The following is a 26,519-nucleotide window of genomic DNA, read 5'->3' as shown; positions in this document are numbered from 1 at the left end:
TATTCTGCAATTTCTGGTATATTTATCCAGTAAACTAGAAAATTCTGTTTTGTTACCGAATGTTTTAAGTCATTGCACAAATAGACCATAACTAATTGAGATTTTATGTGTTGTGGATAAAAAATGATCCTGCTTGCCTTCTCATTGTGTTTAGATAATAAAAATACAAAGGGACATATTCTGTTTTCAATTTTAAGGCTTTTCCCTGAAATGTTGACTTCACTTTCACATAATTTATTCCTAGTGGAAGAATACAACTTGTGTATCTCTTTGGAAGTTAAATTATTAGGGGTGTGTGTGAGTGTATATGTGTATGTGTATGTGTGTGTGTGTGTGTGATGCTTATATACATAATTTCAGTAAGAATCACAACTAGAGTTTGAGGTGAGATGAATTCTCAAAATTCATAGTTTGCTAATTGAACGGACAATTTGGTAAATTTAGGGTGGGTATAAATATCTGATTCAAATGATGCTGGCAGATGATGATGAGAATAATAAATGCATTGAACTTGGCCAATATATAAATATATTTTAGGCTTTGACCAAGGTTTCTTCTCCTGGTAGTCTTATAACATTCTCCCTTCTAATGTTTGTTTGCATCTTATTTCCCCATAGTTGTGGAAGTAGGAGCTCTGTTGCCCATCTTCTGATTCACCTCCTCCTAACTCCAGGGACTACAATTGTGCCATTTTACTATACAACCTATGAATTTTAGTGTGCATCACAATTCCCTTCTCAGACTGTAAACCCCTTGAGGGTATGCATTTCCTTTTATGCATCTCATAAACTCTTAAAGTGTCTGGCACAGCGGGAAGCAAACTGTTGTGGTGGTTACGTGCACTGGCTATAAAAGTCAGGCTGCCAGTGTTCAAAATCTAAGTCTGTCAGCTTGCAGGTGTGTGGCATTGTGTGGCATTGGCTTAGTCATTTTGACCTCTCTAAGACTACTTTCTTCTTTAGAAATGGGAAAATAGCCATACTCATCTCACATGTCACATGTGTTCTTGTGGACATTGTGTAGGGCAATCTATGCAGACAGCTTAGTAGCACCGTTTTTTATTGTAGTGATAATTATCCTTCTATATCATGTTCAGTATGTGAATGAACAAAGATAGAGGGACAGAGCATATGTGTGTGTGTGTGTATCCCTGTGTATGTGAATAACTGTGAGCCATAATCAATGGTGGTGTCAAGTGGAAAACTGTTGATTCCTACATTAATTATATGTATACCAATAATGATTGCTTCACATATTTAAAAGGTTTTCTCAATAATTGTTCTTAGGCTTGGCTGAAATTAGAATCATCTGGAGAGTTCTTTAAAGCTACCAACCCAAATCAATTCAATTACAGTCTCTGGGGATGGTGACTAGGAATCTGGATTTTTCAAACTTCTACTGAGATTCTAACACACCCTAATGCACCATCAGGGTTGAGAACCACCACCTTAGATTTGCATACGTCTTCCACAAGACTGTGTTGGGCTAAGGCATTGGTTCACAGTTACCTTGGTGTCATGAAATGTGGCTGAAAGAGAGAAAATGCTTTGGCAAACTTCTGAGGTTTTTCTTACTAATCTTCTTGGTTTAAATAGCACTTTATTCTCTGAAGATCTCAAATGTGCGTTTCATTTACTGTGTATAATTTCATTTTTCAACCAAATGTCTCTGTGAAGATGGTAGGAAAGAAGTAATTATCCTGATTTTGCAGATGAATGGAGTGAGCTACACTGAAATTAAATGATTTGATTTGATTCATACATTTAGAACAGGCCCAGATAACAAGATTCCTGTGACTCTGGGGTTTTGAATATTTCTCTGTTTTGCCTGCAGACTTCCAATGAGGTAGGGAGAGTTATTATTTTTGGACTAAAGTACCGTGTAAGAAAAAGCTGTAAAAATGAGACTTTCATCCTTTTTTTGGTTATAATTGTGCAGTGTAAAGAAAAACAGATTTTTATTTTCTTTCTAAGAAGAGGCACCATAGTCTATATAGGATCCAAACCAATGTCCCTTGGACTTTGAACCCAGCTTGTGTAAATATTTCATTTGGCCCAAAGAATGTTTAAGACAAATTTCAGCCAACATTTAAATACTGGAGATTTCATGTAAAAACTCATATTTCTGGCTTATCTTAAAAGGATTGATGTTCTCACAGTATTGGACCTGAATGCCCAGGTGGCAGAATGCCACAGGTTAGAACCCAGTGGTTTGTCCCCTTGATGTTCTTGAAAGACATCGCTTCGCTGGGTAAAACATGGCTTCCTCTCACCTTCACTTTGTTCCTTTCTTTTATATAGATCACACTCCCAAGAGGTAATTAAGGGACCTTAAAGATGGGCCCACATCTCTTTCGATGGGATTAGGGGAAGCCCACAAGGGCTGCTGAAGCACATCTGGAGCTGTTACTGCCCCTTGTCCTGAAGGGACAATGGGAAGGTGAAATTCCTGGAAGGAGGTGGGAGCAGTAGCTCTGGGAGAGGGCTGTCACATAGCACCTATGGCTTTTGGTAGAGGAACATAACTACTGTCAAATCACAAGACAGTGCTCTGCTTCTACCCCAAGATTTCCAGTTGCTTCTTCAGCAAGGCAGTAAGAGGGCAAGGGAGCGTATTACAGTGGTTTGTGGAGGTCAGTTCTCCCAGAGCAGAGCAGCATGAAGGAAGGCAGAAAAGGGATCTGAATCTGGGAAGTACATGAGGAATACCTAGCACATCTTGAAGGCTTTACATTTGTGGAACATGAGTAATGGGGAAGGGGAAAGCTAGAATTGACAAAAACAGTACAAAATAGGGAATCACTAAGTTTGTATTCAGGAGAATCTTCACCACTTTTTCTTTGTCATTCCTTTCTTTCATTGCCCGAGGTGGGTATGCTTATATTCAGTGGTGTGTTTCAGCTGGGACTCCTAAACTTCAAAACAAATTTGTCCATTTCGTTGCGTTATCTATGCTTTCTAAGATGAGAGCTGACATAGCAGAGAGAATAATGTAAAAGATATATTCCAGCTTCTATGGTAACGGGTTGGCATTTTTAGCAGAGGTTCCTCCCTAACAAAAGCTTTTGCTGTAAGTGGTGATTCTCCTGGGAGGGATCGTAGTTATGATGCCTGGGAAAGCGGAGATACCCTCAAATGTCAGTCTGGCAACTGAAACTCATGTAACCTGGATGCCTGGATCTTTGGAGGAAGTATCCTTCTTCTTTGTTGTATCAGAACAAGGATGATGAAGGAATAGACCAGAATGCACTAGTTGCATCCTAATGTGAGGAATTTTTATTTCCAGGGACTAAGCGATGTATTTCCCAGAGTAATAGAATGTAAGTGAATAAAAGGAATGTGGGGATTTTGGTGATCTGTCACTGTTAGAGTTGTTGGAAATTCGGTTTTTTATTGCATTGAAAACCTTGCTAAAAACTGTAAAGTGACAGAATATTAGCTTAATATGGGATGCCTTAGATATTGGTTATGTTCAAAAGAAATAACACATCTCATGTGCAAAAGGTTCAGGGGGAAGATAAATACTGACCTTTTCCAAGACTCTGATACTGGATGCTGCATTTCCATCCATTCAGAAGATTGCCTCTGAAGATTTCTATTTAAAAACAATCAAAATGTCTTGCATTATTTGAGTGCTTTATGCTTTTTAGAAAATTTTTCCATGTCATCTCATCTGACTTTTACAATAACATAGTGAACAAAAAGAAACAAGTTGTTAGTCCATTTTATAGATGAAAAAAACTAATGCAAAGTCAAATAGTTAGCTTCACCACTATTTCACCACACTGCCTACAGTAGTGAAAATTAGAATTAAATCATCTTAGATATCCTAATTTGTAACCCAGTTCATAGCCCACTCTGTTGCTTTCAGGTTTTCTTTTTCCTTTTTCTTTGTTTCTTTTTTTTTTTTTTTTTTTGGAGATAGGGTCTGGCTCTGTTGCCCAGGCTGGAGTGCTGGAGTACAGTGGTATGGTCATGGCTCACTGCAACCTCGAACTCCTGGGCTCAAGCTATTCTCTCACCTCAGCCTCCCAAAGTGCTGGGACTACAGAGAGGCACCATCATGCCTGGCTAATTTTTAAAATTTTTTTTGTAAAGATGAGGCTTCACTGTGTTGTCCAGGCTGGTTTCAAACTCCTGGCCTTAGGTGATTCTCCCACCTGCCCCTCTCAAAGTACTGGGATTACAGGCATGAGCCACCTTACACAGCCCAGATTTCCTTTTTGGAAGAAAAGAGCAACATTGTATAACTGATAGTGAATTGTTTTTTAAGGAAATCTAGAGTCACTGTATAAACAGAGCTGTCTAGGGGAAAAACTGAAAATGTTACCAGTTGTATTTTGAGGGTTGAATGTAGTCCTGGCCAAAGATAGGGAGATAGACTTTTCCAAAGCATCCCGAATTCTATAATACATGTTCTTATGTTTGTGTGTGTGTGTGTGTGTGTACACGCGTGCGCACGTGTGTGTGTAGGTCCTATGAGGCATTGTAAACCAGTCATTATAAAAAGCTTTTATTGATCACCACTTTGTGCTAGAGACATGACTGAAACTGTGCCAGACAGATACTTAAATAGCCAACATTGATCATTTATCAAGTGTTTATTATGTGTTTTGCAATCTCCACATCAGTGATTTGAGGAAAGTACTATTATAACACCCATTGTAAGCTGGGTGATGCAGACACGGAAGGGTCCTTGTCCAATGTCACACAATATGTCTTGCAGTGCCAATTCAAACTCAGAAGTGTCTGATTTCCAGCCCCAGCAGTGCCCCCTTGATTAGCCGGATTCTGCAGCTATGGTCTTCACTATGGACTAACACTGTTTCCTTTTGTCCATCCAGACTTACCTGTTCTGTTCCCATTATCCATTTGTGGAAAAGTAGACATAAAGGAATCCTACTGAGGTATTAGATCATAATGCATACCTATTCCAGGAATGGTGGCATTAAATATGAGGTTTTAAAACCTGCCAGGCATGGTGGCGCAAGCCTGTAATCCCAGCACTTTGGGAGGCTGAGATGGGTAGATCACTTAAGGTCAGGAGTTTGAGGCCAGCCTGGCCAACATGGTGAAACTTCGTCTCTACTAAAAATTCAAAAATTAGCTGGGCATGGTGGCATGCCTGTAATCCCAGCTACTCAGGAGGCTGAGGAGGAGTATCACTTGAACCCAGGAGGTGGAGGTTGCAGTGAGCCTAGATCGCACCACTGCACTCCAGCCTGGGTGACAGAGGGAGACTGTCTTAAAAAAAAAATCTTAATGCAACTTTGGGAGGCTGAGGCTGGAGGATCACTTGAGGCCGGGAGTTCAAGACCAGCAGCATAGCAAGACTCCATGTCTACAAAAAATATATAAATAAATAAAAATAAAAATTAGACCGGTGTGGTCAGGCATGCCTATAGTCCCAGCTACTTGGGAGGCTGAGGTGGGAGGATCATTTGAGCCCGGGAGTTGGAGGTTACAGGAAGGAGACATTTGTGTTCTCTCCAAAATCAAGTCATATAAGCATCTGATGCTCTGACTCTTCCTGTACCAGACCCTGGGCATCATTATATGTACAAATGATACTTCACCCTCATTATCATTTTTTATTTCTTGGCAGAAATGTTTCTGATACTCTGTGATATGAATACGCATGGATTTCCCTCACTTCTGGGTATTACATGTAACCAATTGCATTTCACGGTTGGCATTTCCACAAAGGTATGAGTATCTGCTATTCCAGATTAAAATAGAAATCGTTGGCAATGGCAGATGCCATATCTCAGCATTGCTCTTCTTGAAAATGGCTTGAAAATGACACCGATCATAATGATGGCACTGTCTTTATTAGCAGCTGTCAATAAAGATAAGGCCTTGGAAGAAAAAAAGGCAACTCTATTTCAGGCACAGCCAATATATTTGGGAGTTTTAAGAGATTTTTGACTTTTTTGTTTGGGATATTTACAAGCAAATGTTCATGTATTTTTAAAATATGCATAATATAAATAGCATACTCAGATGCTGAGTGGCTCCAAAAGGCTCCTTTTTGTGTACTAGAAAGTGGCAAGAATAAGTTTGTTTCCTGCTTTGGCTAGACAGGGGAACCCATTTCCTTGGATTATGCACAATGGCTTTTCTATAAAGCTTTTGTTTGACCCATACCTGCTTCTCTGGAATACACATCTTGGCTTCTCAAGAAGTACGTTTATTTCTGTGTTGTAAATTCAAGGATTTTTCTAACTTGTTCTGTAAAATGCATCTGATGACATAGTGGAGAATTCATGCATTTGATTAAAATTTAAAGATGTAAAGAATGCTTAAGGCATTATACAATGGCAAAAAACTGAAAACACTGCCTACAACGGTAAACATATAGACAATAACAATTTTAACATCTATCACCTATATCTGCGTGAATAATAGGCTATATTGGGTTGTTTGTTATTGTTCACTACTTTGAGACATATGCTATTTTCCATAAAGAAGATCTGATTGAATGGATAAAGATAGCCAAAACAAGCCTGTTTAAATTTGACCTTGACTCCATTTTCTTCATGACCTCCAGCAATTTCAAAGGGTTTCAACAGTCTGCTCTTCCCATGCATACAAGTTTCTGCATGTAATTGATTTGGGCTGAATAGATTTTGAACACAATTGATTTGCTTGAAATAACATTAAAGGACCAAGCATTGAGCAATTCAGGTGCAACTCATGCACACTTCTGATTCAAGTTCAAATAAATTGGATTTGACCTTAACCACTGTCCCCTCAAAAAAAGGGCTGGCAGTCATCAGAATGAATGCCATGCAGTCAAGTATAAAAACTGATATGAGTGGTTTGGATCAGAAATTGATCTCCATACACAATACCTTCTTTTGAAAACTTGTTATGAGCTTCTGTTTCCCTGTTTCACCAGCTGTAAACTGAGGAAAGAAACATTTTCTGCTGCTTCCCAGTGGCAGTTGGAGGATTAATGAGCTAATATTTGTAAAGTGCTTTGAAGATAAAGATGCCAGCTATTATTATTACTAATAAACCATTTTTTCTGCAGTGTAATTTTGGACAGCAGCCATTAAAAACCCATTACTGTATTTAACAGTAAAACAATCTGCCACAGCCTAGTATTTACTGCCTCAATTAAGCATGCATTCCACTTCCTTTGCCCCTCCAAATTCAGAACTGGCGAGGAGAGACAGAAAGGTGTGTGTCATCATTTCCCAAGTTCATTAAAATATTAGGTTTGGGTCGTTTGATTGTCTTGGCAGAAAGCTAGACTATATCCTCAGTGGGAGACTAGTTGGGCTACACTTTTGTTTCTGTGCCTTATGAAGGGAATGAAAGGCTTGGTTCTAGGCCTTTATTCAACCAGATTTACATTGCAGTTTATTATCTTTGAAGATTGCATTCCAGTATCCCTTTTGGTTATTTGAATATGGTACCATTAATGAAACTGGTTTATTTGGGTGGTTTTATGTGTGTACCTGCATGAGGGTGGGGTTCACAGCTTACTCCTAAAACCGAAGTGGAAAATGGAGGTAATTCTGCAACTATCCCATGTCCAAAAATATTAAAAAATAAAACTGGAGACCTTGAATTATACAGGGTAATTTCTTTTTTTTTTTTTTTTTTTTTGAGACAGAGTCTCGCTGTCGCCCAGGCTGGAGTGCAGTGGCGCCATCTCGGCTCACTGCAGGCTCTGCCCCCCGGGGTTCACGCCATTCTCCTGCCTCAGCCTCCCAAGTAGCTGGGACTACAGGCGCCCGCCACCTCGCCCGGCTAATTTTTTGTATTTTTAGTAGATACAGGGTTTCACTGTGTTAGCCAGGATGGTCTCGATCTCCTGACCTCGTGATCCGCCCGCCTCGGCCTCCCAAAGTGCTGGGATTACAGGTGTGAGCCACCGCGCCTGGCCTATACAGAGTAATTTCTTAGTTAGTAATTACTGTTATCGTTATATGATATTAAATCCTTTCAATCTGATTTATTTTTATCTATATAGATGTCCTAAAATATCAGATGGTACAGGGTAGTGTAAATATTTCTGACATATTGCCAAAGCAATGCTTATTTTCCTCTGATGCTATTTCAGTACTGCAAATAAAAATAAAAAAATATAAAGTTAATAAATGACTATAATGAGATGTCTCAGCTTTCAACAGCTATTTCAGGTATTCAAATGGCCAATATCTAAAAGTTGAACAAAAGAAGCCTCAAAGCAACCTAGATCTGTTTCTTTGAAAAATTCACTAAAATGTAAACACTTGATTATGGAAAGACCTTCCTCATTCAGCGACTATTTGCTTTTAATTTAGAACCATTCTAATATATGTAATTATATTATTTTAGCAGATGACAAAATACAAACTGCAAGTTGGAGCAGATGACGGAAATTTTGCAAATTCATTCTAAGACAAAAGAAGTTATGTCTAATATTTCTTCAGCAAGGGAAAAGGATAGAAAGACTAGAAAAAGACAACTCAGAAATGACTATATGGGTGATCTTGAGTCATTACGAAATTATTTTAAAATAAAAAATAAATTGACATACCACCTATAGAAGTTCAGATCATTTATCTGAAAATCTTATGGAACCAATCCTTCCTAGTGGTCTAGTTGTTCAATAATGTTAAATACAAATTCTTAACAGAACCCAAATCTTTTTTTTTTTATTATTATACTTTAAGTTCTAGGGTACATGTGCACAACATGCAGGTTTGTTATGTATGTATACATGTACCATGGGTGCATCCATTAACTCATCATTTACATTAGGTATATCTGCTAATGCTAGCTCTCCCCCATCTCCCCTACCCCATGACAGGCCCTGGTGTGTGATGTTCCCCACCCTGTGTCCAAGTGTTCTCACTGAACAGAATCCAAATCTTTTAAATGGCTTCTTTTACAAGCAATGCACTTATAATGATCCAAGGTAGGTGCCGTTGTTTACAGATAGTATTTTGTATTGCCCATTCCAAGTTTGCCACAGAGTATACTTTTTATAACTATCACTTAGGGAGACTGTTTTTTAAATACCATCACCATTCCGTTGACTTCTGAAGTTGAGCTCATGCTATTTTCATCATTTGTTTTGTTTAATTGTGTATGGGGAATTCACCATATGGCTTAAAACTGTTTAAGACCTCAATAGATATGTGTTTTGCATATGAGATTCTTGGGGTATCTGTAGGGATATACAAAAGCTGTTTATTATTGGGAAGAAAAGTACCTGAAAGCTTGTGTGTAGCTAAGAGGACAAATGATGAAAAATATTCTGAATGTAGCAAAGTAACAATTTGTGTAAAATGTGAAGGCACATTTTTCCACTTACCTATCACTGAATGACAAACTAACTCATACCTTTAAACAGTAACTTCAAACAACAGACATTTTATGAAATCTCATGAATTGTAGGTCAGGGATTTAGGCAGGGGTCCGCTGGGTGGTTTCTTCTGCCTCATTTGGTGACAACTGAGGTCGTATGGTGGTGTTCACAGAGTGGCTGGGGTGGGCTGGTGGCCCCAGGATGGCTTCCTTCATATCACCGATGCAATGGCAAGGAGGGCTGAGCTCAGCTGGGCCCTTCTTTCTGTCCAAGTAGTCACAGGGCCTCTCTCCTGGTCCTTCCAGAAATGTCACTGGACTTTTCACACAGTGACTCAGGACTTTAAAAATCTAACTTGGAAACTTAAAGGCTAGTCCTCGGACAGTTCAGATTCAAAGGAAACTCACATCCAACTTCTAGCAGACGAGGTAGCAAGAAATACTAATTAAGAAAGACATGCTAATTAACAGAATTATTAAACCCATTGTGATACACCATTCAGTCACCATGTGACTGCTTACAAAGAGGGAAAAAATATGGAGCCCTCTGTTCCAAGGGAACACTCCTTTCCCCCTCCCGACACTTCCTAGAGATCTTAGACCCACGTGACTGTGAGAAAGAAGAGCGATGTGAGAGTGAACTTTGGCAAGGCTGAAGTGCCCTGGTTTTGTCTGGAGAGAATAAAAGTGAGAGGAAGGAGGCGTCCAGTTGGCTGAGAATACTGTTGGCTAAGATTCTTTAGCAGGGTGGGCTTTTCTGATGCTTTTCTCCTCTGATCTATTTAGGTTTATCCTTATTCTTTTCCATTTATCTGGGAAGTGACTTGGGTTTAAGAGAACCAGGAGTATCTCAGCAGAGTCAAAAGGGCCATGGTGAACCCCAAATGTCAGGAAACAAGGAATTGACTAGATTACTCAAGGCTTCACTCTTGAGGAGGGAGAGAAAAGAGCTCCTGCATTTCCTTCTATTTATTGATTATAACCACAGATGGAAAAGGGAGCAGGCTTTCTGCCCTGAAATAATGATGATACATCGGGCTGCAGAACTCCTATACCTGTAACTCTCAAAAGCATGACTATAATGGAAAGGAGACTAGCGTGTGGCTAGTACCATTATTCTCACATCTTCCTGCAGTGTTATGAAAGCACAGAGTAGGATGTAGGGTGAGGATAGACAGCAGTAGAGCTTTCTTGAGCTACTTATTCCTCTCCAAATGCTCTCTGAAAGTGGATGAAGAACTGCTGCCATGTCTGGTGTGGGTTCAATTTGTGCTCTCATTGCTTCTACTTCTCTGTTTCTCCAGATCCTACCATTATGTTCTTCCTTCTGTGGCTTGGCCATTTTTCTCTCCGCGCTTGGGAACCATACATACTATCATTCTTCCACCTCTGAAGCATTATCCCATCCTTCTGATAAACATGAGTAGATGTTTTCCGCTCACAGTCTTGCCAAAAAGCACTTATAAAGTATTGCACTATAGTTTTCATATTTCAAAAACACTTCAACAGGCAAAATGTGATATACACAACCCCAAAATGCTGTGCTGTGATGAACTGAGTTCTATATTGGTAACACTATCAATTGCTTTTGAATGAAAGATGCAATGTCTATATATTATTTAATTTGATACTTGTAGTAACTAGCTCTTTAAGCAAGATAGGTATCAGTCCTGTTTAGCGAAGTTCAGTGGAACCAATGAAACAAACATGTGGGAGTGGAACTGGAACTCGGATGTCTGATTTTGTCTTAAGTTATTTTAATGAAAAGTCATTTAGCCACCGATAAAAAGTTACTTATTCAAAAATTCAATCTTCTGGACAAGTTTTATTTTTACATGACATAACCTAAAATGTTATATATGTTAAATTCTGCCATTTTAGATTTCAAGAAAACAAATGCAGAGTGGTAGAGGCTGGTGGTGAGAATGAGCTGAGAAGGGTGGTAGTAAACTGAGGTTTCTACAATGAGTTTGCATTAAAAAAAACTTGTTGGGGGTTCTGGAACCCAAGCAATTCTCAGATGTTTCCATAGTCTATTTTTATACAGCATAATACATTTTTATTATGATCAGGCAATAAAGCAAGACTGTTCACCAGTCTTGCTTTAGGCATTTACCATTTCCTATACTCTATGTATGTCCTTTCTCGGCTTTTACACTACCATAAAGCCTGCTTCAACTTTCCCCTCAATACACTGAGATTTACTTCTTCACTAACCATTCTGGAAAATTCCTTGTTCAGCCTTCTAATCACTAGACCTCTGCAACCTTTCCTTCACTGGATTTCTGCCTCGAACAGTCGTTCTTCTCCACTAAGATCTAAATGTCACTGCTAAAATCCCCTTTCTTGCTTGTCACTTTGACCATGATGTCACTTACTTCCTGACAATTTCCCCTGGCTCCCTACTGCTTTGCAGGCCAAGTAACTGTCACACTCACTTCGTTTCCACTTTCAGCTGGAGTCAGCCTTCATTATTCCCCTCTCTGTCCCTGTATCCTTAGAGACCCTCTCCTTTGACTCAACAGCTCACTGCTCCAGTCTTCTCAAAGCTCCTGTCTTTTCACACACAATTCCTGCTGTCTTTTCTTCTTAAAGCAACCACATTCGACAGTCTCCAATTCTCTGAGAAGACATTCCCCTAAACTCACCATCTTCAATACTTGTGTCATATCTTTGTGCCAAATTCTAATTCACTTAAGATTTTAACTGGCTTATTAACAAAATACACTAATTTAAAATGAAGGTTTTATTTTATTACCTTAAATGAAACACCAGTGTCAGTGGCAAACAATGAAAAGTAAGAGCAAACATTACTATGATGAAAGCAACTTGAAGTCATTGCATTTTAGGTAGATATTTTTGCCTGCCCTAGACTCTGGGCTTGAATCCTGCTCTGTCTTATAAAATAGGGAGATTAGAAAAGTTAAATTTTTATTAATGTTCTATTAACACCTACTTGAGACTTTCAACTTTTTATAGTAAGAAGAATTGAAAAATAATTCACAGGGAATGTGATTCCCATGATGCGTTCACCTATGTCCTACTCAGAACACATCTAGGATCATTTCAGGGCTGATAGACTGTTCGAGGAGATGCAGCCCAACTCAAGGAGGGTATAAACACTCCTAAGAAAAATTCATCATGCTCCTCCTCTTTCCTTCTCCAGTTTTGTTCCCACATATGAACATTAAATGAAAATTTGTGAAGTTCCCGCTGAGTGAAAATCGCTGCTGTATAGATGAATTCCAAGATGAAATAGATACAGTTTCTGGCCTGAAGTTGCTTGCTGTTACCATTGAATATATGCCCATAAAATATTATTAAAATAGACCTAAATGCCTTTTCTGGGGTCTGGAACTCTCAAAATGTTGTGAGCCTCCAATCTAATTAAAGAACTCACCCAAGTATAATACAAAATAGAGGATGAAAAATGCCATAGGAATGTATAGATAATGTTTTTTGGGAGATTAGAATAGAGAAAGATTATTTCCAGCTTGTGCACTGTTAAAAGTTATTAGGAAAGAGGTAGAATTTAGAAAGCAAAGAAGAAATTGCATTGCAAAGAAGACATTCAATTGCAATGATTATTTCTCTGAAGCAAAATCAGTGTTCAAGGCCAAGTTAATGAGCAATTAATTTTTAGCAATATTTTCCACATATTCATAATCTAGTACCATTTGAGAAAACTTTCTGATGTGAAAAAAATGTGATTTAAATACCTGTCTCAAGTTCTGAAAGGCTTCCTCACATATTATAAAACAAGAGCCCTCTCTAATTTGAGTCAGGTTAGAGAAATCCAAACATAGGTGGAATATTGATACCTTTACTACAACTACATTTGGAGAGTCAACCTAATGCTTGCTTAATCGCTTCACAGAAAGATTGAGGAAGGCAGTGATATCCAGCATCATCGTAGGGCTCTTTGGTGCCAATAATCTATTGAGGTGCTTTTCGATTGTGAGATGACCAAGAAATTAGCTGATCCCAGCAGAAAAACAGAGCTCCTTCCTTACTATTCAGCTGGGTTAATTTCTTCTCTACGTTTCAGAGTGCTGCTAATTCCATCCACTGATCCCTTCTAAGGCCTGATTTTCAGTCCTAGGAGCTCAGGTAAGGCTATTCTCTAGACATAATATGCATGTGAAACAAAAAAAGAGAAAAGTAATAATAAGGACTTTAAATATTAGGATCTGACTATGAAATATCAGATTCTTTTAACTCTTGTATTCATGTAATCTTCCTACATTTTTCGAGTGAAAATATTTCCTACATTTTTTAAGAGACTTCAGTGTTACGTGCTACATTATCAATATTATTTTCTTATTGGCCATAGAAATGCTGAAATAATTGATGTGACTTGTTAAATCTATTTTACAAGTTGCATTTTAATTACATTTATAATTTTAAGAAACTTCACTTTTTAGAAAGATATAGACATGAATACCCTTGGTATTAATTAGTAATAGATGTCCTTACTTCTGATAGCCCTTACATAATGTATCCCTCTCTATGAATGCTGTAGATTTTTCACTTGTATCTACAAATGTGGAAGATATAACTTATTAAAAGTTCAATAGGAGTAAGTCCTCATGTGATGAGAGAGTATAAAGCAATAGTTACAGTGATGTGAAATATTATAACTCTGTCTTCTGGAATTATTCCTTGAAAAGATTAATTATGTATGCCTAATGAGATAACAGTGACAAGGCATAATTTAGAGATTATAAAGCTGAGAATTTAAATGCCTAGCATGTGCACACACACACACACACACACAACTGCTCTTTTGTAAATCTTCATCACATCGATTGTGTTGAATCCATTGTCTTAGGCTATACATTCTCATGTTAGCAAAATGAAAACCTGAAAGTAGTATGTTGAAGAGATACTATGTTGAAGAGATTCCCATGTTGATTGCAGCATTATTTATGATAGCCAAGATGTAGAATTAACCTAAGTGTCCATCAACAGATGAATAAGGAAAATGTGGTATATACATACACAATTGAATAGTACTCAGCCATAATAAGAATGAAACCCTGTCATTGTGGTAACATGGATGAATCTAGAGGACAATATGCTAAGTGAAATAAGCAAGGCACAGAAAGACTTATATCCCACGTTCTCACTCATTTGTGGAGTCTGAAAAAGCTGATGTCACAAAAGTACAGAGTTATTAGTGACCCCGGAATATATCAAGGAGGGGAGGATAGGAAGAGATTGGTCAATGACATAAAATTACAGTTAGATAGGAGAAATAAGTTCTGGTGTTCTATAGCATAGTTGAGTGACTATAGTAAACAGTATTATAGTTTGTATTTCAAAATAACTAGAAAAGAGGATCCTGAGTTCTCACCACAAATAAATAATGTTTCAGGAGATGGATATGCTAAAGCCAATGTATACATGTATCCAATCATTATGATGTGCTCCATAGATGTGTATACTTGCTGTGTATCAATTAAAAACACAATTCAAAAATTGTCATGGGTTTGCTCTTTTTTTTTTTTGCAGCACAAAGTGACATCTATTTCTTGGCTACATGCTAGGTGATTAATTATAAAATGGCTCTGTGCATTGAAGCATCTCTTTCAAGAGCTTTACAACCTGACTTTTGGGAAAGATACATTGTATCTTTTGAATGATTCAATAGTGAAATTTATTTCTGAGTTTACCATTTTGTGATTTCTGAATTTTTTCACTTTCAGCATTTCCACTGGTGTTTTATTTACTGGTTCCACAAATCAGTCAGTTTCATCAAATTTGCCAACTGCAAGCCTAAACCATTGGAAATTGGCATAATGAATGTTCTGAGTAAGAATATATATGTTATTAGGAATATTTTAAATGTAAGAAAATATGATACAAACCTAGCTGCCAAAATATGGCAAGAATGTAAGCAAAAAATGATGCGTAAAAAATACCTCTGTATTTCAAAGGGATAAAACTAATCAGATAGTGTTTTAAAGCTGATGTTTTGATGGTAAAATTTTAAATTGAAGTGTTATGGGGGAAATTGTCTTACTGGTATTTGCAGTTTGGGCTCCAAAAACCACCCATCTTTAAGGGTGTTTAACAGAATAATTCTAAATATTATAGTTTTCTCTTTCCTTTTTGTTGTCCTGTGATTTTAACTTTGACATTCTTATATGATAATTGAAAAAGTCTCTTCACTTTTGTGTATTCTTTCTAATGTGATCAGGAGAAGAATTAAAATGAACATTTTCTTTCATAAAGCTGAGACTGAATTCTGAAACATTGTACCAGAATACTTTTATGAATGAAAGAATAGCCTTTGAACCCTAGGAGATTCAACTCTACACCAACCCTGTCTATTAAAAAAAGTCTGTTCTTACAGGTGTCTTGTGTGAGATGTGGCTTTACCAAAAGTATCTGAACTTCAAATTTCTCCTATCACTGCCAAATACCCATGGGTATTGGCAATATATTTGGTAGACTTATTTCTTCTGTAGGCATATGCCATGGCCAAAGTGAACTCTACATTTTTAGGAAAGGCTGCTAAATATGGCCAATCACAACCAGAAAACTAGCATTTCTCCAGTTTGGCAGTGGTTTCTGGATGGCACACCCAGACTTACTTCCTTAAGCAATGCTGATTTATGGAAATGCCATGATAGAGGCTCAGAAGCTAACAATCAATTCAGCAGTGCAGAAAAACTCCAAATCATGTGGTTCTTCTTTGTCAATATTTTCACTAAGGCAGCGTAAGATATTAAATCACCTGGAATTTAGTTATGTGCCATTTCAGCAACCTTTTGTGCTCAGTCTGCTACAAGCTGCTTGTGCTGATTAGCAGTTTAAAAGTCTGCAGGGGGAGGAAATTTTCAGTAGCTTGATTTTCCCCCATCCTTTGGTCCTGTGTGCATTGGGAAAGAAATTTCCTTCTGTGCAATTCCTGAATAATTTGGTTTGATTATTAATAGATTCATGCTGAAAAAAGAACAATATCAGAAAAAAATTTACCCATGGGGTTGTAGCTGTGCTCCCAGATACAGAACAGGGAAAGAAAACAAGTCTCTCCAAGCAAAGGGTATATGTGTACACGTGTGTGTGCATGTGTAGCTCTGATTCTAAGAAGCCATTCGTTCATTTATTCACGCATCAAATATTTATTGAGCTGTGAACAAATCCCAGGCACTGTGAGGAAGACAGATTTCCTGTCCTCCCAGAGTTGCCATTACTAAGAATGTTAGCCAATAAATGAGTAAACACATAAAATCTTTACGGGAAAGAAACAAAGGACTGTGGCAGAGAAAAATGGGAGGAGAAACTTACTTTAGAAAGGATTATCTGAGAAGGTGCCTTTCACGCTGAGCCAGAAAGGGAAGAAGGCAAACAGGAAAAGAGCCAGAAGAGCAGAGTTCCAGGCAGAGGGGAAGCAAGTGGAGAGGCAGTGTGGAGGAATCAATTTGGCCCGATCTGGAATGGACAGAAGGCTAGAACCTGCAGTGCAGTGAGTGTGGGAGAAACCAGCTGGCACAAGGTAAGCCTAGGGCAGATCCCATAAGGCCTTGCAGGTCATGGACAACAATATGGATTTAAGGGCAGTATAGGAACTTCAAATGAATTCCAACAGTTAAGCTAGTTGATGTAATTTGTGTTTATATATATATATACATATATACACACACAAAACAAACCTTGGCTGTTGCATGCATAGTAGATTGTCATGGAGAGAAGGACCAGTTGGTATTCCACAGGGGAGATAAGAACAGCTTAGGCTTGAATGAGGGTGTGATAAAGGGGATTTTATGAGCAAGGCTGTTTTATTATTTTATTTATCGTACTTCTATTAAGATCATATGGGTGCTTTGGGGGCTGTTGTAAATTATAACCCACAGCCCCTGTGCAGGAAACCTCCATAGGAAACAATCAAAGAATAAGCAGTTGTGAGATGACAAGGTTTAAGATACATGTTTTCAGGCTTCTTAATAGCAGAGTGGGTGGGTGATTTCTAAAAGAACTCAGCGCTGGGGTGGGTGAAATTTTGTGAGCTTCTGGATTGGATGAGGGTGTGCTCTTACAGAAAGAATTCCTGAATACTTTCTGCACTGAGAGAACCTGCGTATTAATTCTTACAGCAGTTATGTTTTAGAAGATGAAAGACACTTTCCATTCAATTATTGATCATAAGCATGATGTGTGTTGATTAAAATGGCATGATAATGGTATCAAATGGATTCTGGATATCTTTTTCCTTAATATATTTTGGTGTATCATATTTAAGTTTCCTCAAGTCAGTAGAGAAGATGTTACCCACATCCTCTTTTCCAAAGAAGGAATCATTTGATCATTTAAAGGTTTACTGAATAGAAAATAAATTATGTTGACTTTAGCACAAATTCCTGCCCTAAGTTTTGGCCCATATATTAATGATGTCAAGTGCTGCTAAATGTGTTCTTCTTCTATAAAAATTAAAGTTTAGGCTTTGGATGCTAACTTTCAAATCTATGTGAAATCATATGATTTATTGGTGATATAAAGAATGACATAAAGAACAAAATAATACTTTTTTAAATTTATGAGGAAAAAGACAACACAAAGGAAAAATGGGCAAAGAAAGAGAACAGGTTTCATGCAAATCAAAACCACAATGAGATACCATTTCACACCAGTCAGAATGGTTATAATTAAAAAGTCAAAAAGTAGGCCAGGCACAGTGGCTCACACCTGTAATCCCAGCACTTTGGGAGGCCAAGACGGGCAGATCATGAGGGCAGGAGATCGAGACCATCCTGGCTAACATGGTGAAACCCTGTCTCTAACTAAAAAATACAAAAAAATTAGCCGGGCGTGGTGGCGGGCACCTGTAATCCCAACTACTCTGGAGGCTGAGGCAGGAGAATGGCATGAACCTGGGAGGCGGAGCTTGCAGTGAGTCGAGATCGTGCCACTGCACTCCAGCCTGGGCGACAGAGTGAGACTCTGTCAGAAAAAAAAAAAAAAAAAAAAAAAAAGGTCAAAAAACAAAAGATGCAGGTGAGGTTGTGTGGAGAAAAAGGAAGAGAAAATACATTGTCAGTGGGGGTGTAAATTAGGTCAACCATTGTAGGAGACGATGTGGTGACTCCTCAAAGACCTGAAGACAGAAATACCATTCAATCCTGCAATCCAATTACTATGTATATATTCCCAAAGGAATATAAATTATTATATTCTGTTAAAAAGACACATGCATATGTATATTCATTGCAGCTCTATTCACAATAGCAAAGACATAAAATCAACCTAAATGCCCGTCAATGACATCAACAACAGACTGGATAAAGAAAATGTAGTACATATGCACCATGGAATATTATGCAGCCATTAAAAAAGAATGAGATCATGTCCTTTGCATGGACATGGATGGAGCTGGAGGCTATTATCCTTAGCAAACTAATGCAGGACCTAATGCTGGAAAACCAAATACTGCATATTCTCACTTACAAGTGGAAGCTAAATGACGAGAAAACATGAACACTTAGAGGAGAACAACACACACTGGGGCCTACTTGAAGGTGGAGGGTGGGAGGAGGGAGAGGATCAGGAAAAATAATTAATGGGTACTAGGCTTAATGAAATAGTCTGTACAACAAACCCACATGACACAGGTTTACCTGTGTAAAAAACTGGCACATGTACCCCTGAACTTAAAATGAAAGTTTTTTAAAAAAGAGAACACATTTCAGAAAAAAGCTCATATGGCCAAAATATGTACTAAGATAGATAATCTCATGAATAGTCAGGGAAATGCACAATGAAATCACAGTGAAACAAATTGTAGTTCATCTCTATCACTGAATAATACTCAGTATCTAAAAGGAATGGACTACTGATATATGCAACAAAATAAATGACTCTCAAAAGCATTATGCTAGGTGAAAGAAGGTTACATACGGTGGGATTTCATTTATACGATATTTTGGGAAGGTGAAATTGAAGGGATAGCAATAGAATCATTGTTTTTAAAGACTGGTGAGGGTGGTTGACGACTGACATGATGGGAATATTGTGTGCTGATTGTGGTGGTATTAATACCCAGTCTACCTTTGTCAATATTCATTGAATTGTACTTTTACAAATTTGGTTATTGTGATGTATGTAAATTATACCCTCAATGATCTGATTTTAAACATTACAGTGAAGTCAGGAGTGGTGGTATGCACCTGTAGTTCCAGCTACTCAAGAGGCTGAGGTGGAAGTATCTCTTGAGCCTGGAAATTCAAGGCTGTAGCATGGGTGTCCAACCTTTTGACTTCTCTGGGCCACATTGGAAGAAGAAGAATCGTCTTGAGCTACACATAAAATACACTAACACTAATGATAGCTGATGAGTTTTTTTTAAAAAAAAGGTCCATGCATAATTTTTGTGATATCTGTCATGCCACCACAGATAAGCAAAGAAGTCCTCACATTCAAAGGATTTTACACCCATGCATGTAGAATGCTATAATTGCACCTGTGAGTAGCCACTGCACTCCAGCTTGGGCAACACAGTGAGATCCCATCACCAAAAAGACTCACAATGAGAAAATGTTATCATTTATCAGACTACAACAATGAAAATATGTAGTACAGAATCTTGTGAAGGTGTTAGGAAATGAGAACACTCATGCTCTGTTGGTGTGAGTGGAAAGTGGCATAACCTCCTTTTGGAGGAGGAATTTCACATCAGCTATTAAAGTGGAACATGTTCTAACCCACACCTTCTTAAGTCTGATAAACATTTACAATCAGTTGTCTCTGAAGCCTACTACCTGGAGGCCTCATCTGGATAGAACCTTGGTCTCCACGACCATCCTTATCTTAACCAAGACGCTCCCTTCTATTGATTCCAGGTCTTTAGATAAACTCCTTGGACTAGTTGCCAATTAGAAAATCTTTGAATCCACCTATGACCTGAAATCCCATACTCACCCACTTTGAGTTGTCTCACCTTTCCAGAATGAACCAATTTACATGTTTCATGCATTTATTGATGTCTTATGTCTCCCTAAAATGGATAAAACCAAGCTGTAGCCCGACCACCTTGGGCACGTGTTCTCAGGATCTCCTGAAGCTGTGTCGTGGGCCATGGTCACTCATGTGGCTTGGAATAAATCTCATCAAATATTTTACAGAATTTGACTCTTTTCATTGACACTAATCATGATTGTAAAATTAAGACTATAGTAATCAGTGCATTTTGAGCCCTCAGTTGTTCAAATACTATCACAGAAGATCGATATCAACTTTTGTTTCAGCTCCAGATTACAAGGTGAGCCTATTAGAGTGTTTATGTGTAGCAGACCCTAAACTTATTCAAAGAATCATTTGCTTAGATCTAAGAGAAATTTCCTCCCTTTTACTTTTAATATCATGGTCCTTGTGAAAGACCAGACAAAAAGTCAACCCAATTAATTCCTTAAAAGAGGAAAAGTTTAAATCATTCATTTAGTATTAAGAACATAGATGCTACACCTAAACTTATCCAAGATATTAATCCATTGTGCCTTAGTATTTTATTGACTCAATTTATAAAAATATTATATGTGTTCAGTAAAAATATAACTACATTTAAGACATAAATTTGATTTTATGACTTAGGTTTCTGTAAGAAGCAGCATACTTTTAACTGAGGCTTATGAATATAATACCACTTCATCTCCTTACAAAGTAATTAGAATAAAGGCAGCATATATTTTGTATGAATTAAAAAGAAGTACAAAATATTGGTCCCCAAAATTAAAATGTAAGTTCTTAACTACACATTTCTATGCCATATTACTTGTATTAGTTTCCTATTATGGTAATAACCAAGTTCCTCAAATTTAGTGGCTTAAACCAACATACCCTTTTCTGTTAGAGATCTGGAGTTTAGAAGTCCTAAAATCAAGGTGGCAGCAGGGCTGTACCTTTCTAGAAGCTCTACGGGAGAATCTGTTTACTTGCATTTTTTTTAGCTTCTAGAGGCCACTTGCACTCTAGCTCACGGTCCTGTTGGAGCTCAGGGGAAGCTGCCCTCTTGCCCTTGGATGGTTTGCTGAAAAATAAACTCAGAATAAGACATGTTAATGAGAAGAAAGCATAAAATTTATTTAACCATATGCGTGGGGAGAATCACAGGGTGATTACCTAATTACCCAATCAAACCCAAACACTTATATAACTTCCTTTTAGAAGAGCAGGGGTAGATGGGAAATATAGGTAATTCCTTTGAGGGACATTACATGATTACTAGGGAAAAGTAAATGGATCCTTGGGAAAATGAGTAGATGGACTTGTAAATGATTTGGAAGTTGAATGAACCTCAGAGACAGGCACTATTTTGTAGAAAGACTGTGCCAGTTCTGAATACATTCTTTCACTCCTGTCTTGAAATAAATAATGAGATAACAGGGAAGGGAAGGAAAAACAATTTTTTTTTTTGGTGGATCCATCCTATTTTTATGAAGATAGGGGAAAAGTCTCTTCTAAGGCATATTGATTTCTAAGGGATTTTAATTCATTACATCCAGGGAACCATATTTTGGGGGGAAATTCTCTGTGTTTTTTTAGTGCCATCCTTCATTTTTATAGCCAGCAGTATAGCATCTTCCAATTTCCCTTTCTTTCTGGGCTCTGTCCTCATAACACCTTTTCAGATTCTGACCCTCTAGCTTCTCTTGTGTAAAGACACTTGTTATACATTGGCCCACCCACATAATCCAGGATAATGTCTCCATCTCAAAATCCTGAATCACCTTACTCACATTTGCAAAGTCCCATTTCCAATGTAAGGTAATATATTCTCAGGTCCTAGCAACTAGGACATGAACATCTTTGGGGTCATTTTTTAATCAATTGCTCCACGCTTTAAACTCTTTTCTGGTTGAAATATCCATAAAATTAAGTGACATTTGGGTGAAATGTCATCACCCATCACTATCTCTATCTGATATAAAACAATGATACTTAAGTGAAGTGTTATAGGAATACGAATTTGCACTATGAAGTTAATATTAGAAGATAAATGTCCTCTAAATATTATCTTATGGAGGTAAGATGACTTTTGTGTGAGGACTATACCACCTTTTATTTTTAGAGTAATTTACTATTCAGAATGTGGTCAGTTTTGGCACATTGTCAGAACTGTAACTGTATAAGGAATAAAGAATAAGACCTATCTCAGAAGGTTGTTGCAATTATTAAATAAATTATTATTTTGGCATATAGACTTGCTATGTATTTACTGCAGTTGTTAATATTAGATCCATGTGAAGTATCAAAAATTGTATTATAATTGTCCAACAGGTTCTTCTTGCCCACTGCATGGACAGGGCAAATTCACTGAGACAGCAGTATTACAGTAGAGAAAGAGTTTAATAATTGCAGGCCCAGCCAAGCAGAAGGACTGGAGTTATTTATTATTACTCAGATCAGCATTTCTGAAAGCTCAGAGGCTAAGGTTTTTCCAAGATAGTTTGGTAGGGAGGGGGCTAGGGAATGGAAAATTCTGATAGGTTGGGGCAGGGATGAAATCATAGGGGTCAAAGCTGTCTTCTTACATCAAGTCAGTTCTTGGGTGGGAGCTCCAGGACTGGTTGAATTATTTCCTTGGTATGAGTCACAGATCCCGGTGGAGTCAGCTGGCCTGCCCAAATGCAAGAGTCTGAAAAATACCTCAAAGACCAGTCTTAGGTTTTGACAATAATGACGTTACCTATAGGAGCAATTGGGAAGGTTACAAATCTTGTAACCTCTGGGGCAATGGCTGGTTATTGTTTAACTATACCTACATCCTAATAGAGTTCAGGCCCCTCCCATAATCCTAGTCTTGTGGCCTTTTATTACTTTTGCAAAGGTTGTTTTGGTCCCTGAACAAGGAGGGGGTAGTTTGGAGAAGGGCTATTTTTATCCTTGTTTTAAGGTTAAACTATAAACTAAATTTCTCCCAAAGATAGCTTGGCCTATGTCAAGGAATGACCAAGGACAGCTTGAAGTTGAGAAGCAAGATGGAGTAAGCTATGTCAGATTTCTCTGTGATATAGTTTGAATATATATCTCCGCCAAATCGAATGTTGAAATGTAATCCCCAGTGTCGGAGATTAGGCCTGGTAGGAGAGGTGTTTAGGTCATGAGAACAGATCCCGTATGGCCTGGTGCTGTCCTTATGACAGAGAGTGAGCACTCATGAGATCTGGTTGTTTAAAAGTATGTGGCTCCTCCCCAGCTAAGTCTCTCTCTAGCTTCTGCTTCCACCATGTGGTGTACCTGCTCCAACTTTGCCTTCTACCATGAGTAAAAACTCCCTGATGCTCACCCAGAAGCCAAGCAGGTGCCAGTGCCATGCTTGTATAGCTTGAAGAACCATGAGCCAATGAAAACTCTTCCATTTATAAATTACCCAGTCTCAGGTATTTCTTTATAGCAATGTAAGAATGGCCTAATACATTTATTGTCATAATTTTGCAAAGGTAGTTTCCATGTTAGCTTCATCAAATTGAGGGTTTGCTAGGATAGAAAAGTGAAAAATATCAATTAAAAGAACTCAAGGCCAGGTGCAGTGGCTCATGCCTGTAATCCCAGCACTTTGGGAGGCCGAGGCGTGTGGATCACCTAAGGTTGAGAGTTCAAGACCAGCCTGGCCAACATGGTGACACCCCATCTCTACTAAAAACAGAAAAATTAGCCAGGTATGGTGGCACATGTCTGTAATCCCAGCTACTCAGAAGGCTGGGCCGGAGAATCACTTGAACTCCGGAGGCAGAGGTTGCAGTAAGCCAAGATCTCGCCACTGCACTCCAGCCTGAGTGACAGAGTGAGACTCCATCTCAAAAAGAACTCAAAAGGACTATGTTAGGTATTTACAGACTAGAGGATTATGTCAATGAACCTTTTATTCATCCAACATATAATTATTGCCCACTGAGTATGTAACACATTTTCTGTTATGTTTAGAAACAGTTATGAGCAACTCAGAATGGTCTCTACCCTCAGAGAGTGTACAGTTTACCTCAGTAGGTAGATGATTAACAGACAAATAATAAGTGATGAATGTTGCACAAACTGTCCTTTATTTGTTCCTTAGATTAAGGTAGCATATTTAAATATTTTGAAGTTTGAAAATGAATATAAATTAGAGAGACATCCAATAAGGTAGAACTTGGGTTAATGTTTACTTTCCTCAAGCACAAGAACAGTATGCGAGGATTAAGAATTAATTATTAAAACACATCTTTATATTTCTTTATGAGACAACTCTTGAAGCAAAAGTGAAAGCTGGCTTGAACACAATTCAATTACTTACACACACTTATACACACACTTATAGTCACACACACACAAAACCACCACTGTCTGGGAACTAAACAATAATTGTACTTTTCTAGATATCTAAAATCAAGAGAGGAATAGTTAAGAATAGGTTATGGCCGGGCATGGTGGCTCACACCTGTAATCCCAGCACTTTGGGAAGCCGAGGTGGGCAGATTACGAGGTCAGGAGATCGAGGCCATCCTGGTTAACTTGGTGAAAACCCATCTGTACTACAAATTCAAAAAATTAGCCAGGCGTGGTGGCACACACCTGTAGTCCCAGCTACTCGGGAGGGTGAGGCAGGAGAATCACTTGAACCCAGGAGACGGAGGTTGCAGTGAGCCGAGATAGTGCCATTGCACTTCAGCCCAGGCGACAGAGTGAGACTATCTTAAAAAAAAAAAAAAAAAAAAAAAGGTTAATCTTACTTTTTTTCTTTTTCTTTTTGAGATAGTCTCGTTTCATCGCCCAGGACGGAGTGCAGTGGCGCGATCTCAGCTCACTGCAACCTCTGCCTTCAGATTCAAGTGATTCTCGTGTCTCAGCCTCCTGAGTAGCTGGGACTATAGGCACGCACCACTATGCCCAGCTAATTTTTTATATTTTTAGTAGAGACGGGGTTTAACCATATTGGCCAGGCTGATCTTGAGCTCCTGGTGTCATGTGATCCACCTGCTTCGGCCTCCCAAAGTGCGGATCCCAAAGTGGGATTACAGGCATAAGTCACCATGCCAGGCCGAAAATTCTGTATTCTATTATATAATAGAATATTTTATATATATACGTATATATTATATAATATATAATTATACACGCATATATATATTTTATTTTATTATTTTTTTTTTCTGAGACGGAGTTTTGCTCTGTCGCCCAGGCTGGAGTGCAATGGGGTGATCTGGGGTCACTGCAATACTGCAACCTCCAACTCCCGGATTCAAGCGATTCTCCTGCCTCAGCCTCCTGAGTGGCTGGGATTACAAGCGTGCACCACGCCCAGCTAATTTTTGTATTTTTAGTAGAGACGGGGTTTCATCATGTTGGCCAGGCTGTTCTTGAACTCCTGACCTCAGGTGATTCACCTGCCTTGACCTCCCAAAGTGCTGGGATTACACGCATAAGCCACCGCACCCGAACTGTAGTACCTACATTTTTTGTTTTTCTCCAGTCTTTTAATCTTTTAATCATTCTCCAAAATGTTGCCTTTCTTCTCAATGCTTAGCAAACAATTTGATAAAGAAGGATCCTTTTCTAAGTCGACTTCATATAGGAGAGTTTTGAAAACAGAATAAGAAGGGCATATTATTCTTTGTCAAAATATTTTCTTGTTGAAAATGGAAAATTTTTACTAAAAGCTGAAATGCATGGCAGATTAATTTATGCCTATTACTTCAGGTAAATAATTTCACCAGGAGTCTTCATAGGTAAAATGAATGTTTATGCCTGATAAAAAAGTAGCAGTTGTTGATTTCAACAGGGTTTTAAAGAAGCATAAATGTTATCCACCTCTTCTTTCCATCCCATGCACATCTTACTTTTACTTTAGTAACTACCACCCATGAATGTCCATCTATTAAACCCAAGCAGAGAGTAGTTTTTAAAATATTCCTTTCCTTTTATAGACAAGCTATATAAAAAAGAAACACAAGGAACAAAAAATGATATCTTATTCTGGTGAAGGAAATCTAATGTTGGGGTCTAGAATACAAATAACACCTGTGTGCAAGCTCCAGTGATGCCATTTCCTAGTACTGGAGAGCATTGTGACTCTGAGAAAAAGAGGGAAGACAAACATATGAACAGAAAACCTCGCCTTTTCTCAAACATCCTCAATGACTGTTACATGAAAATGAGGGCTATCAGGCTCATATCATTTTCAAAGACAATAGGTGATACGCATGTGGAGAACAAATACAAAAGGCATGCATAGAAATC

The 26,519-nt window shown here is 38.2% G+C and overlaps 1 protein-coding gene across 10 annotated transcripts in view; it reads left to right on the top strand.

Annotated features, from left to right (window-relative positions):
• CHL1 (cell adhesion molecule L1 like) overlaps positions 1-26,519 on the top strand; it is a 214,700-nt gene that overhangs the window by 4,726 nt on the left and 183,455 nt on the right. For 3 of the 10 annotated variants that reach the window (XM_063630733.1, XM_055259524.2, XM_063630732.1), the window contains exon 2: positions 13,354-13,415. The exons of the other annotated variants lie outside the window; for them this stretch is intronic. The gene's annotated coding sequence lies outside the window, so the exon portion shown is untranslated. The remainder of the gene's footprint in view (positions 1-13,353; positions 13,416-26,519) is intronic. 10 annotated transcript variants of the gene reach the window in all.

This window comes from Symphalangus syndactylus, chromosome 21, assembly GCF_028878055.3.
Source record: "Symphalangus syndactylus isolate Jambi chromosome 21, NHGRI_mSymSyn1-v2.1_pri, whole genome shotgun sequence".
Taxonomy (NCBI): Eukaryota; Metazoa; Chordata; class Mammalia; order Primates; family Hylobatidae; genus Symphalangus; species Symphalangus syndactylus.
The sequence above is the reverse complement of the archived record's forward strand: the minus strand, read 5'-3'. Positions and strand labels throughout refer to the sequence as shown.